This window comes from Mytilus trossulus, chromosome 3, assembly GCF_036588685.1.
Source record: "Mytilus trossulus isolate FHL-02 chromosome 3, PNRI_Mtr1.1.1.hap1, whole genome shotgun sequence".
NCBI lineage: Eukaryota > Metazoa > Mollusca > Bivalvia > Mytilida > Mytilidae > Mytilus > Mytilus trossulus.
The window spans coordinates 3,471,912-3,485,760 of record NC_086375.1 but is presented as its reverse complement, the minus strand read 5'-3'; the positions used below and the strand labels follow the sequence as shown (position 1 = coordinate 3,485,760).

The 13,849-nt window shown below is 31.3% G+C and overlaps 1 protein-coding gene across 1 annotated transcript in view; it reads right to left on the bottom strand.

Moving 5' to 3' along the window:
- Positions 1–13,849, bottom strand: part of LOC134709993 (uncharacterized) — a 162,760-nt gene that overhangs the window by 106,394 nt on the left and 42,517 nt on the right. The window contains exon 3 of the mRNA XM_063570122.1: positions 11,464–11,579. The gene's annotated coding sequence lies outside the window, so the exon portion shown is untranslated. The remainder of the gene's footprint in view (positions 1–11,463; positions 11,580–13,849) is intronic.

The window sequence follows — 13,849 nt, the reverse complement described above, 5'->3', positions numbered from 1 at the left end:
CATATATGCACTTTAATTTGTAAATCTATATACCCGCATAGTAAATCAGCAATATTTTTTATGTCAGGATTCAATGTATAATACAATCATGACAATGGACAGCAATATTGCAATATAATAACAACAAATTTTTGTTCACATCAATTTAGGATACCAGCATGTCCTCATTTTATTCAAAATATTGATACATAACAAAATTTCAGTAGTTTTGATACCTCCAGCTGACTTGTACAACAACATTGTTTGACCGCATCCACCAAAACTGACCATATGTGCACTTTAATTTGTAAATCTATATACCCGCATAGTAAATCAGCCATATTTTTTATGTTAGGATTCAATGTATATTATAATCATGACAATGGACAGCAAAATTGCAATATAATAACAAAAAATTTTGGTTCAAATATATTTTGGATACCAGCATGTCCTCATTTTATTCAAAATATTGATACGTAACAAAATGTCAGTAGTTTTGATGCCTCCAGTTGACTTGTAAAACAAAATTATTTGACCGCATCCACCAAAACTGACCATATATGCACTTTATTTTGTAAATCTATATACCCGCATAGTAAATCAGCCATATTTTTTATGTCAGGATTCAATGTATAATACAATCATGACAATGGACAGCAATATTGCAATATAATAACAACAAATTTTTGTTCGCATAAATTTAGGATACCAGCATGTCCTCATTTTATTCAAAATATTGATACGTAACAAAATTTCAGTAGTTTTGATACCTCCAGTTGACTTGTACAACAAAATTATTTGACGGCATCCACCAAAACTGACCATATGTGCACTTTAATTTGTAAATCTATATACCCGCATAGTTAATCAGTCATATTTTTTATGCCAGAATCAATGTATAATACAATCATGACAATGGACAGCAATATTGCAATAGAATTACAACAAATTTTTGTTCACATCAATTTAGGATACCAGCATGTCCTCATTTTATTCAAAATATTGATACGTAACAAAATTTCAGTAGTTTTGATACCTCCAGCTGACTTGTACAACAAAATTATTTGACCGCATTACCAAAACTGACCATATGTGAACTTTAAATTGTAAATCTATAGTAAATCAGCCTTATTTTTAATGTCAAGATTCAATGTATAATACAATCATGACAATGGACAGCAATATTGCAATATAATAACAACAAATTTTTGTTCACATCAATTTAGGATACCAGCATGTCCTCATTTTATTCAAAATATTGATAGGTTACAAAATTTCAGTAGTTTTGATACCTCCAGCTGACTTGTACAACATTGTTTGACCGCATCCACCAAAACTGACCATATGTGCACTTTAATTTGTAAATCTATATACCCGCATAGTAAATCAGCCATATTTTTTATGTTAGGATTCAATGTATAATATAATCATGACAATGGACAGCAAAATTGCAGTATAATAACAAAAAATTTTGGTTCAAATAAATTTAGGATACCAGCATGTCCTCATTTTATTCAAAATATTGATACGTAACAAACTTCTGTAGTTTTGATACCTCCAGCTGACTTGTACAACAAAATTATTTGACCGCATTACCAAAATTGACCATATGTGAACTTTAAATTGTAAATCTATAGTAAATCAGCCTTATTTTTAATGTCAGGATTCAATGTATAATACAATCATGACAATGGACAGCAATATTGCAATATAATAACAACAAATTTTTGTTCGCCTAAATTAAGGGTGCCAGCATGTCCTCTTTTCACTTAAAATACTGATACGTAACAAAATTTCAGTAGTTTTGATGCCTCCAGTTGACTTGTACAACAAAATTATTTGACCGCATCCACCAAAACTGACCATATATGCACTTTAATTTGTAAATCTATATACCCGCATAGTAAATCAGCAATATTTTTTATGTCAGGATTCAATGTATAATACAATCATGACAATGGACAGCAATATTGCAATATAATAACAACAAATTTTTGTTCACATCAATTTAGGATACCAGCATGTCCTCATTTTATTCAAAATATTGATACATAACAAAATTTCAGTAGTTTTGATACCTCCAGCTGACTTGTACAACAACATTGTTTGACCGCATCCACCAAAACTGACCATATGTGCACTTTAATTTGTAAATCTATATACCCGCATAGTAAATCAGCCATATTTTTTATGTTAGGATTCAATGTATATTATAATCATGACAATGGACAGCAAAATTGCAATATAATAACAAAAAATTTTGGTTCAAATATATTTTGGATACCAGCATGTCCTCATTTTATTCAAAATATTGATACGTAACAAAATGTCAGTAGTTTTGATGCCTCCAGTTGACTTGTAAAACAAAATTATTTGACCGCATCCACCAAAACTGACCATATATGCACTTTATTTTGTAAATCTATATACCCGCATAGTAAATCAGCCATATTTTTTATGTCAGGATTCAATGTATAATACAATCATGACAATGGACAGCAATATTGCAATATAATAACAACAAATTTTTGTTCGCATAAATTTAGGATACCAGCATGTCCTCATTTTATTCAAAATATTGATACGTAACAAAATTTCAGTAGTTTTGATACCTCCAGTTGACTTGTACAACAAAATTATTTGACGGCATCCACCAAAACTGACCATATGTGCACTTTAATTTGTAAATCTATATACCCGCATAGTTAATCAGTCATATTTTTTATGCCAGAATCAATGTATAATACAATCATGACAATGGACAGCAATATTGCAATAGAATAACAACAAATTTTTGTTCACATCAATTTAGGATACCAGCATGTCCTCATTTTATTCAAAATATTGATACGTAACAAAATTTCAGTAGTTTTGATACCTCCAGCTGACTTGTACAACAAAATTATTTGACCGCATTACCAAAACTGACCATATGTGAACTTTAAATTGTAAATCTATAGTAAATCAGCCTTATTTTTAATGTCAGGATTCAATGTATAATACAATCATGACAATGGACAGCAATATTGCAATATAATAACAACAAATTTTTGTTCACATCAATTTAGGATACCAGCATGTCCTCATTTCATTCAAAATATTGATAGGTTACAAAATTTCAGTAGTTTTGATACCTCCAGCTGACTTGTACAACATTGTTTGACCGCATCCACCAAAACTGACCATATGTGCACTTTAATTTGTAAATCTATATACCCGCATAGTAAATCAGCCATATTTTTTATGTTAGGATTCAATGTATAATATAATCATGACAATGGACAGCAAAATTGCAATATAATAACAAAAAATTTTGGTTCAAATAAATTTAGGATACCAGCATGTCCTCATTTTATTCAAAATATTGATACGTAACAAACTTCTGTAGTTTTGATACCTCCAGCTGACTTGTACAACAAAATTATTTGACCGCATTACCAAAATTGACCATATGTGAACTTTAAATTGTAAATCTATAGTAAATCAGCCTTATTTTTAATGTCAGGATTCAATGTATAATACAATCATGACAATGGACAGCAATATTGCAATATAATTACAACACATTTTTGTTCGCCTAAATTAAGGGTGCCAGCATGTCCTCTTTTTACTTGAAATACTGATACGTAACAAAATTTCAGTAGTTGTGATGCCTCCAGTTGACTTGTACAACAAAATAATTTGACCGCATCCACCAAAACTGACCATAAATGCACTTTAATTTGTAAATCTATATACCCGCATAGTAAATCAGCCATATTTTTTATGTCAGGATTCAATGTATAATACAATCATGACAATGGACAGCAAAATTGCAATATAATAACAAAAAATGTTGGTTCGCATAAATTAAGGATACCAGCATGTCCTTATTTTATTCAAAATATTGATACGTAACAAAATGTCAGTAGTTTTGATACCTCCAGCTGACTTGCACAACAAAATTATTTGACTGCATTACCAAAACTGACCATATGTAAAATCTATATACCAGCATAGTAAATTAGCCTTTTTTTTAATGTCAGGATTCAATGTATAATACAATCATGACAATGGATAGCAATATTGTAATATAATAACAACAAATTTTTGTTCGCCTAAATTAAGGGTGCCAGCATGTCCTCTTTTCACTTAAAATACTGATACGTAACAAAATTTCAGTAGTTTTGATGCCTCCAGTTGACTTGTACAACAAAATTATTTGACCGCATCCACCAAAACTGACCATATATGCACTTTAATTTGTAAATCTATATACCCGCATAGTAAATCAGCCATATTTTTTATGTCAGGATTCAATGTATAATACAATCATGACAATGGACAGCAATATTGCAATATAATAACAACAAATTTTTGTTCACATCAATTTAGGATACCAGCATGTCCTCATTTTATTCAAAATATTGATACGTAACAAAATTTCAGTAGTTTTGATACCTCCAGCTGACTTGTACAACAACATTGTTTGACCGCATCCACCAAAACTGACCATATGTGCACTTTAATTTGTAAATCTATATACCCGCATAGTAAATCAGCCATATTTTTTATGTCAGGATTCAATGTATAATACAATCATGACAATGGACAGCAATATTGCAATATAATTACAACACATTTTTGTTCGCCTAAATTAAGGGTGCCAGCATGTCCTCTTTTTACTTGAAATACTGATACGTAACAAAATTTCAGTAGTTGTGATGCCTCCAGTTGACTTGTACAACAAAATAATTTGACCGCATCCACCAAAACTGACCATAAATGCACTTTAATTTGTAAATCTATATACCCGCATAGTAAATCAGCCATATTTTTTATGTCAGGATTCAATGTATAATACAATCATGACAATGGACAGCAAAATTGCAATATAATAACAAAAAATGTTGGTTCGCATAAATTAAGGATACCAGCATGTCCTTATTTTATTCAAAATATTGATACGTAACAAAATGTCAGTAGTTTTGATACCTCCAGCTGACTTGCACAACAAAATTATTTGACCGCATTACCAAAACTGACCATATGTAAAATCTATATACCAGCATAGTAAATTAGCCTTATTTTTAATGTCAGGATTCAATGTATAATACAATCATGACAATGGATAGCAATATTGCAATATAATAACAACAAATTTTTGTTCGCCTAAATTAAGGGTGCCAGCATGTCCTCTTTTCACTTAAAATACTGATACCTAACAAAATTTCAGTAGTTTTGATGCCTCCAGTTGACTTGTACAACAAAATTATTTGACCGCATCCACCAAAACTGACCATATATGCACTTTCATTTGTAAATTTATATACCCGCATAGTAAATCAGCAATATTTTTTATGTCAGGATTCAATGTATAATACAATCATGACAATGGACAGCAATATTGTAATATAATAACAACAAATTTTTGTTCACATCAATTTAGGATACCAGCATGTCCTCATTTTATTCAAAATATTGATACTTAACAAAATTTCAGTAGTTTTGATACCTCCAGCTGACTTGTACAACAACATTGTTTGACCGCATCCACCAAAACTGACCATATGTGCACTTTAATTTGTAAATCTATATACCCGCATAGTAAATCAGCCATATTTTTTATGTTAGGATTCAATGTATAATATAATCATGACAATGGACAGCAAAATTGCAATATAATAACAAAAAATTTTGGTTCAAATATATTTAGGATACCAGCATGTCCTCATTTTATTCAAAATATTGATACGTAACAAAATTTCAGTAGTTTTGATGCCTCCAGTTGACTTGTAAAACAAAATTATTTGACCGCATCCACCAAAACTGACCATATATGCACTTTAATTTGTAAATCTATATACCCGCATAGTAAATCAGCCATATTTTTTATGTCAGGATTCAATGTATAATTACAATCATGACAATGGACAGCAATATTGCAATATAATAACAACAAATTTTTGTTCGCATAAATTTAGGATACCAGCATGTCCTCATTTTATTCAAAATATTGATACGTAACAAAATTTCAGTAGTTTTGATACCTCCAGTTGACTTGTACAACAAAATTATTTGACCGCATCCACCAAAACTGACCATATGTGCACTTTAATTTGTAAATCTATATACCCGCATAGTTAATCAGTAATATTTTTTATGCCAGAATCAATGTATAATACAATCATGACAATGGACAGCAATATTGCAATATAATAACAACAAATTTTTGTTCACATCAATTTAGGATACCAGCATGTCCTCATTTTATTCAAAATATTGATACGTAACAAAATTTCAGTAGTTTTGATACCTCCAGCTGACTTGTACAACAAAATTATTTGACCGCATTACCAAAACTGACCATATGTGAACTTTAAATTGTAAATCTATAGTAAATCAGCCTTATTTTTAATGTCAGGATTCAATGTATAATACAATCATGACAATGGACAGCAATATTGCAATATAATAACAACAAATTTTTGTTCACATCAATTTAGGATACCAGCATGTCCTCATTTTATTCAAAATATTGATAGGTTACAAAATTTCAGTAGTTTTGATACCTCCAGCTGACTTGTACAACATTGTTTGACCGCATCCACCAAAACTGACCATATGTGCACTTTAATTTGTAAATCTTTATACCCGCATACGTAGTAAATCAGCCATATTTTTTATGTTACTAAGGATTCAATGTATAATATAATCATGACAATGGACAGCAAAATTGCAATATAATAACAAAAAATTTTGGTTCAAATAAATTTAGGATACCAGCATGTCCTCATTTTATTCAAAATATTGATACGTAACAAACTTCTGTAGTTTTGATACCTCCAGCTGACTTGTACAACAAAATTATTTGACCGCATTACCAAAACTGACCATATGTGAACTTTAAATTGTAAATCTATAGTAAATCAGCCTTATTTTTAATGTCAGGATTCAATGTATAATACAATCATGACAATGGACAGCAATATTGCAATATAATTACAACACATTTTTGTTCGCCTAAATTAAGGGTGCCAGCATGTCCTCTTTTTACTTGAAATACTGATACGTAACAAAATTTCAGTAGTTGTGATGCCTCCAGTTGACTTGTACAACAAAATAATTTGACCGCATCCACCAAAACTGACCATAAATGCACTTTAATTTGTAAATCTATATACCCGCATAGTAAATCAGCCATATTTTTTATGTCCGAGGATTCAATGTATAATACAATCATGACAATGGACAGCAAAATTGCAATATAATAACAAAAAATGTTGGTTCGCATAAATTAAGGATACCAGCATGTCCTTATTTTATTCAAAATATTGATACGTAACAAAATGTCAGTAGTTTTGATACCTCCAGCTGACTTGCACAACAAAATTATTTGACCGCATTACCAAAACTGACCATATGTAAAAGCTATATACCAGCATAGTAAATTAGCCTTATTTTTAATGTCAGGATTCAATGTATAATACAATCATGACAATGGATAGCAATATTGCAATATAATAACAACAAATTTTTGTTCGCCTAAATAAAGGGTGCCAGCATGTCCTCTTTTCACTTAAAATACTGATACGTAACAAAATTTCAGTAGTTTTGATGCCTCCAGTTGACTTGTACAACAAAATTATTTGACCGCATCCACCAAAACTGACCATATATGCACTTTAATTTGTAAATCTATATACCCGCATAGTAAATCAGCCATATTTTTTATGTCAGGATTCAATGTATAATACAATCATGACAATGGACAGCAATATTGCAATATAATAACAACAAATTTTTGTTCACATCAATTAAGGATACCAGCAGGTCCTCATTTTATTCAAAATATTGATACGTAACAAAATTTCAGTAGTTTTGATACCTCCAGCTGACTTGTACAACAACATTGTTTGACCGCATCCACCAAAACTGACCATATGTGCACTTTTATTTGTAAATCTATATACCCGCATAGTAAATCAGCCATATTTTTTATGTTAGGATTCAATGTATAATATAATCATGACAATGGACAGCAAAATTGCAATATAATAACAACAAATTTTGGTTCAAATAAATTTAGGATACCAGCATGTCCTTATTTTATTCAAAATATTGATACGTAACAAACTTCTGTAGTTTTGTTACCTCCAGCTGACTTGTACAACAAAATTATTTGACCGCATTACCAAAACTGACCATATATGAACTTTAAATTGTAAATCTATAGTAAATCAGCCTTATTTTCAATGTCAGGATTCAATGTATAATACAATCATGACAATGGACAGCAATATTGCAATATAATAACAACATATTTTTGTTCACATAAATTTAGAATTCCAGCATGTCCTCATTTTATTCAAAATATTGATACGTAACAAAATTTCAGTAGTTTGATACCTCCAGCTGACTTGTACAACAAAATTATTTGACCGCATCCACCAAAACTGACCATATGTGCACTTTAATTTGTAAATCTATATACCCGGACAGTAAATCAGTCATTTTTTTTATGTCAGGATTTAATGTATAATACAATCATGACAATGGACAGCAATATTGCAATATAATAACAACAATTTTTGTTTGCATAAATTTAGGATATACCAGCATGTCCTCATTTTTTTTCAAAATATTGATACGTAACAAAATTTCAGTAGTTTTGATAGCTCCAGCTGACTTGTACAACAAAATTATTTGACCTGACAATATGTGCACTTTAATTTGTAAATCTATATACACCATGACGTACCTGCATAGTATGACTCAGCCATATTTTTTATGTCAGGAATCAATATTTAATATAATCATGACAATGGACAGCAATATTGCAATTTAATAACAAAATATTTTTGTTCGCATAAATTTAGGATACCAGCTTGTTCTCTTTTTATTCAAAATATTGATAACATTTCAGTAGTTTTAATACCTCATGCTGACTTGGAAAACAAAACTATTTGACCAAAACTGATCATGTGTGCACTTTTATTTGCAAATCTATATACCCGCATACCATTGTACCGAGCGCCTTAATGTCTTCTCCTGGGGCTCCTGTTCACATTTTAGTAGGACTGTAAATGTACATGTAATCAATAATATTGGAAAACTATTATAGCGAATCAAATGAAAGTTTTCCACAGAGTCGTCTGCTCTTTACCAAGGTATTTAAACTTTTGCAAGTTTACCTGTCCCATTGAATCAATACAATAGCTATTGTTCCTGGTGAAGTTTATCCACTTGGACATTTAAATTTCTTCTAGGAGAAATCTATCACTCATTGATTAATTTGCTTGACCAAAAAAATATCTTCTTTGTTGATTGAAATACATGTATAAACTCACATAAACTGCATGTGATACAGTATTTATTCAATATCAATAACATATTTTCAATCTGTTCAATAAATATAAGCACTGATTTAATTATAAAAAGTTTATTTCTGATTTTTTTTTAAGTACTGCATGCATTTATGTTTCAAAGAATCTGCATGTTTTTCATGATTCTTCAGTTATAAAGAATACATTTATGAAGACCTTTAATTAAACATTTTCATTTTAAGTTTTTATTTGTGAACAGACTAAAAAATTGCAAATTTTAATAGGTAAAATGTTGAAATTTGATCAGAAATCAATTTTTAATTTTTAAATCAGTGTTTCTATCAAACAAATTGAAAATGTGTTATTGATTGAATAAATACAACATCATATGCAGTTTTATAAATACTTATTTGTACATATATTTCCAGCATTGTCAGTTCAATTTTTTGTTCAGGTAAATTAATCAATGAGTGATATATTTCTCCTAGAAGAAATTTAAAGGTCCCAGTGAATAAACTATACAGAGAACAATACCTGCTGTATCTGTTAGATGGGACAATAGAACTTACAAAAGTTTAAATCGACAGGTAACTTGCAGGTGAATCTGTGGAAAACTGTGATAGGCTTCGCAATAATGCAAAAAATATTCTGAATAAATTGAGAATGTCAGAATTTCATCTCTTTATTCATAATAACAGTCACATCATATATAGGAGTTCATGATGGTGTACGTGTAAAACAAAACTATCATGCCACATCATCAAAGTACCAACACTGACATGTCTGAATTCATTTGTACTATTTACAATGATTTAATAAAAAAAAGTATACGAGGTTCTCTTCTTGGAATCTATTATGTCGGTTGATTGATTTTGTTTATAGTTAAACGTCAAGTGGCAACTATTTCATTCAAGTGCGCATTGAGTATAATTTAAGGACGTCCCATATAAATATCGGCAATGACAAATCTCTCGATAAATCTGACAAATTTGACGAGATTGTTGATAGTTTTACCACACCGTATGCTTACGGACATGAAATATCCATGCAAGTATAAATTTATGCATTAAGTAATATTTAGGAAGGGACAGGTAAACAACGGGGAACGAAGTAACGTAGACAATGTTGCCGATATCCCGTGATATAAGAATACTGTTCCGATGCGTTGGATAACCTTTCTATCCGCCTTCTAATGAAAAAAAACTCTGTGATCGTATAGTCATTTTTGATTTATATAAGAATACATGTATATCAAATAAAAGAGAGCATTTGTATAATATCTAGTAGAATCTAGCGAGTAAATAATAAATGATATCTGTGGAAAAACAATGCGAATGTTGTTTACATATTTTAATGAAAGCTCAAATATGATATGAAAAGTCTTATAACGATAATCTGTCATAAGCAGACCTGTCCTCAGGTCTGGTCAATAGCAGACTTGTCCACAGGTCTGGTCAAAAGCAGACCTGTCCTCAGGTCTGGTTAGGAGCAGACCTGTCCACAGGTCTGGTCTGAGGCAGACCTGTCCTCAGGACTGGTCAAAAGCAGACTTGTCCACAGGTCTGGTCTGGGGCAGACCTGTCCTCAGGACTGATCAAAAGCAGACTTGTCCACAGGTCTGGTCTGGAGCAGACTTGTCGATAGGTCTGCAGCAGTCCTAAAAAAGCAGACCGTAGGTCTGGTCCACCAACGACGAAGTTAACTTGCTTGACTGCTTAAAAATTCTCAAGTTAACTTAGAAATCAGTCAACAAGTTAACTCTAAGTTAACTTTTGTCAAGGTTAGGACCGCACCCATCTGTAACTAGCAGTGATTATTATTAAGAGAAACAATTTGCTGTGTGTCAGAAAAAGCGAGAGACGAAAGATAACAAAAGAACATTCCAACTCATCAGTATATAAAAACACCATTGCTAAAAATGAAACAAGACAAACATACAAACAACAGTACAACAATAAAGACTGAGCAACACGAACCCAACGAGTATTTGATGTTTTGTAGTTGTTTCATTCTTTTTCTTTTTAATTTTAACAATGTATTTTATTTCTAGCATAATTTCTACTCATGGCAAAGGTTATAAGTTACTGTCAATAGCGGATGCGTTACAAAATGTTGAAATATTCTAATATAATATTGGTCACAAAACAGTTTATGAAAAAAAAATGTATTGAAGTCATACCTTTATGACAGTCGTTTTCTATTCGTTACGTGGTTAGAACTACATGTAATTTTGAGTCATCTATCAATTCATCCTTTTGTGAAAGCAGTGAAGGGAGCCCATCAGCCGCATCTCACCTATTAAACAAGAACCAAACAGTCATTCAAATATTCAAGAAATAAAAGGTCAGAATTACCTTTAAGCATCACAGTGGTAAATTGTCAGTCAATTAGGAATAACAAATATGACAGTGATAATCTCATTGAAACAGCTAAACCAGACATTATGATTGGTAACGAATCAAGGTTGCATAAAAATATAAGTTATTCTGATGTTTTCCCAAAAGGGTACACTGCATACATAAAAGACCGTAAAACAGACGCTAAAGGCGGTGTATTCATACTTATACCCGACAAATATATCAGCTCAGAAACACTTGATTTAAAATCTGATGATACTAGCGAACAACTATGGATCGAGGGTCAACTGATTAATACATAGGTAGTTTTCATAAACCTCCAAATAAAACTGAGGAGGACTATTTAACACAATAAGGAAAATCTTTCTCCAAAAAAGGCGTAGTACAAATTAAGCCTTTGACTAAGTGGTGATTTTAACCTTGGTGGTATTGGTTGGAATAACTTCTCTATAAAACAAAAGGCATACAACTCAAAACAATGTCGACAACTTATAGACATATGCCAAGACAAATATTTGGAACAAATTGTAACAAAACCAACACATTACACAGAAACATCTGTCCACACTTGATCTCTTTTTTTCCCTTATAACAGCTCCCTAGCAAATAAAACTAAAGCCATTCCTGGAATTTCCGATCACGATTTTTTTTGTATTGCATTTTCCTTAAAAAATAAAGAAGCAAACATACAAATACCTGGAAAATACTCTCTGAACAGTTTTAGAAAAGCTAAATAACATAAACCTTAACGATATTACGAACCTAGAAAAACTTAAAATGAATGAACTTTGGGATCATTTCAAAACAAAAATGATAAACAACACACAACAAAAACTTCTATGGATTAATAAAGAGATAAAATCACTGATTAGAAAAAGGAATAAATTGTTCAAATAAACTAAAACAGACTCGCACAATAAAGTTAATAAACAGAAGGTCGTAATGCGGGTGTTAAATCCTTTTAGTTTTTTTAATAATTTGAGCTCCTACCATTTTGTCACAATACAAGTTAAAAATTTATCTCCATTTACAGAATTTAAAAACAAGAAACAAAACGGTAAACAGTCATGTATTACGATACGTGTTTTTCATCTATGAAATTTAAAAATAAATGTCTATCCCAATAGGTTTCATATCTTCATTTACGACATATTTTTATTTTCATAATCGTTTAATGAATTCATGTGTTGCCTCTTAAATATTATTTATAAATAAAGGTGAAAGTACTCTTTTTTTTATTCATGTATATTTGGACGTGGGCCGTTTTCGTCAACTAATCTTTTAAACAAGAGTTCGCACGAAATGTTCAGTCTGCTATACCAAGGACTTGTATAGTAAGACATAAGTCCTTCTTACTATACAAATCCTTGGCTATACTTATCATGAATGAATATTCGTTGAAAGTCACAAGTCTTTATATATGTTCCGGACCATATGAATATTTGGACCATACGCGTCAACCGTACGCGCATGGTCGGACCATACGAGTATTATACTCGTTTGGTTATTAACGGGCCGACCATTTAAGTATTTGGACCATATAGGTATTTTTTTCTCAATAAGATTGAGAATGGAAATGGGAAATGTGTCAAAGAGACAACAACCCGACCACAGAGAAGACAACAGCAGAAGGTCACCAACAGGTCTTCAATGCAGCGAGAAATTCCCCCACCCGGAGGCGTCCTTCAGCTGGCCCCTAAACAAATATATATACTAGTTCAGTGATAATGAACGCCATACTAAACTTTAAATTGAACACAAAAAACTAAAATTTAAAATAGCACAAGACTAACAAAGGCCAGAGCTCCTGATATAGAAACGTTTCAGTAATACAATAACCTTACATAAAAATGTATTAATTTTACATTTCCAAGGCTACATAAACATTAAATATAGAAACCACAGCCAGTTGATCTTACTGAGTTTCCATCGTTAATTGTATTTTTGCATGTATGCTTAGAATTTGCACGTCTTGGTTGAACACGAAACGTTTCCAGTTACACCTTTTGCTTGCGAGTGACAAGCTAGTTTTCCTTGCAGCTGCGTGCAGTGATATTGAGGTTTTGGGCCATTCCGATGGGTCTACGGTGTTTTGAAGAAGCTCAAGATCTTCAATATCGTGACATAACTGCAGTACATCATATTCACATATCAAATTAAACAAGCTATGGTCCTTGCCGTTGATGTTATCTACTTTTTACAATAAAC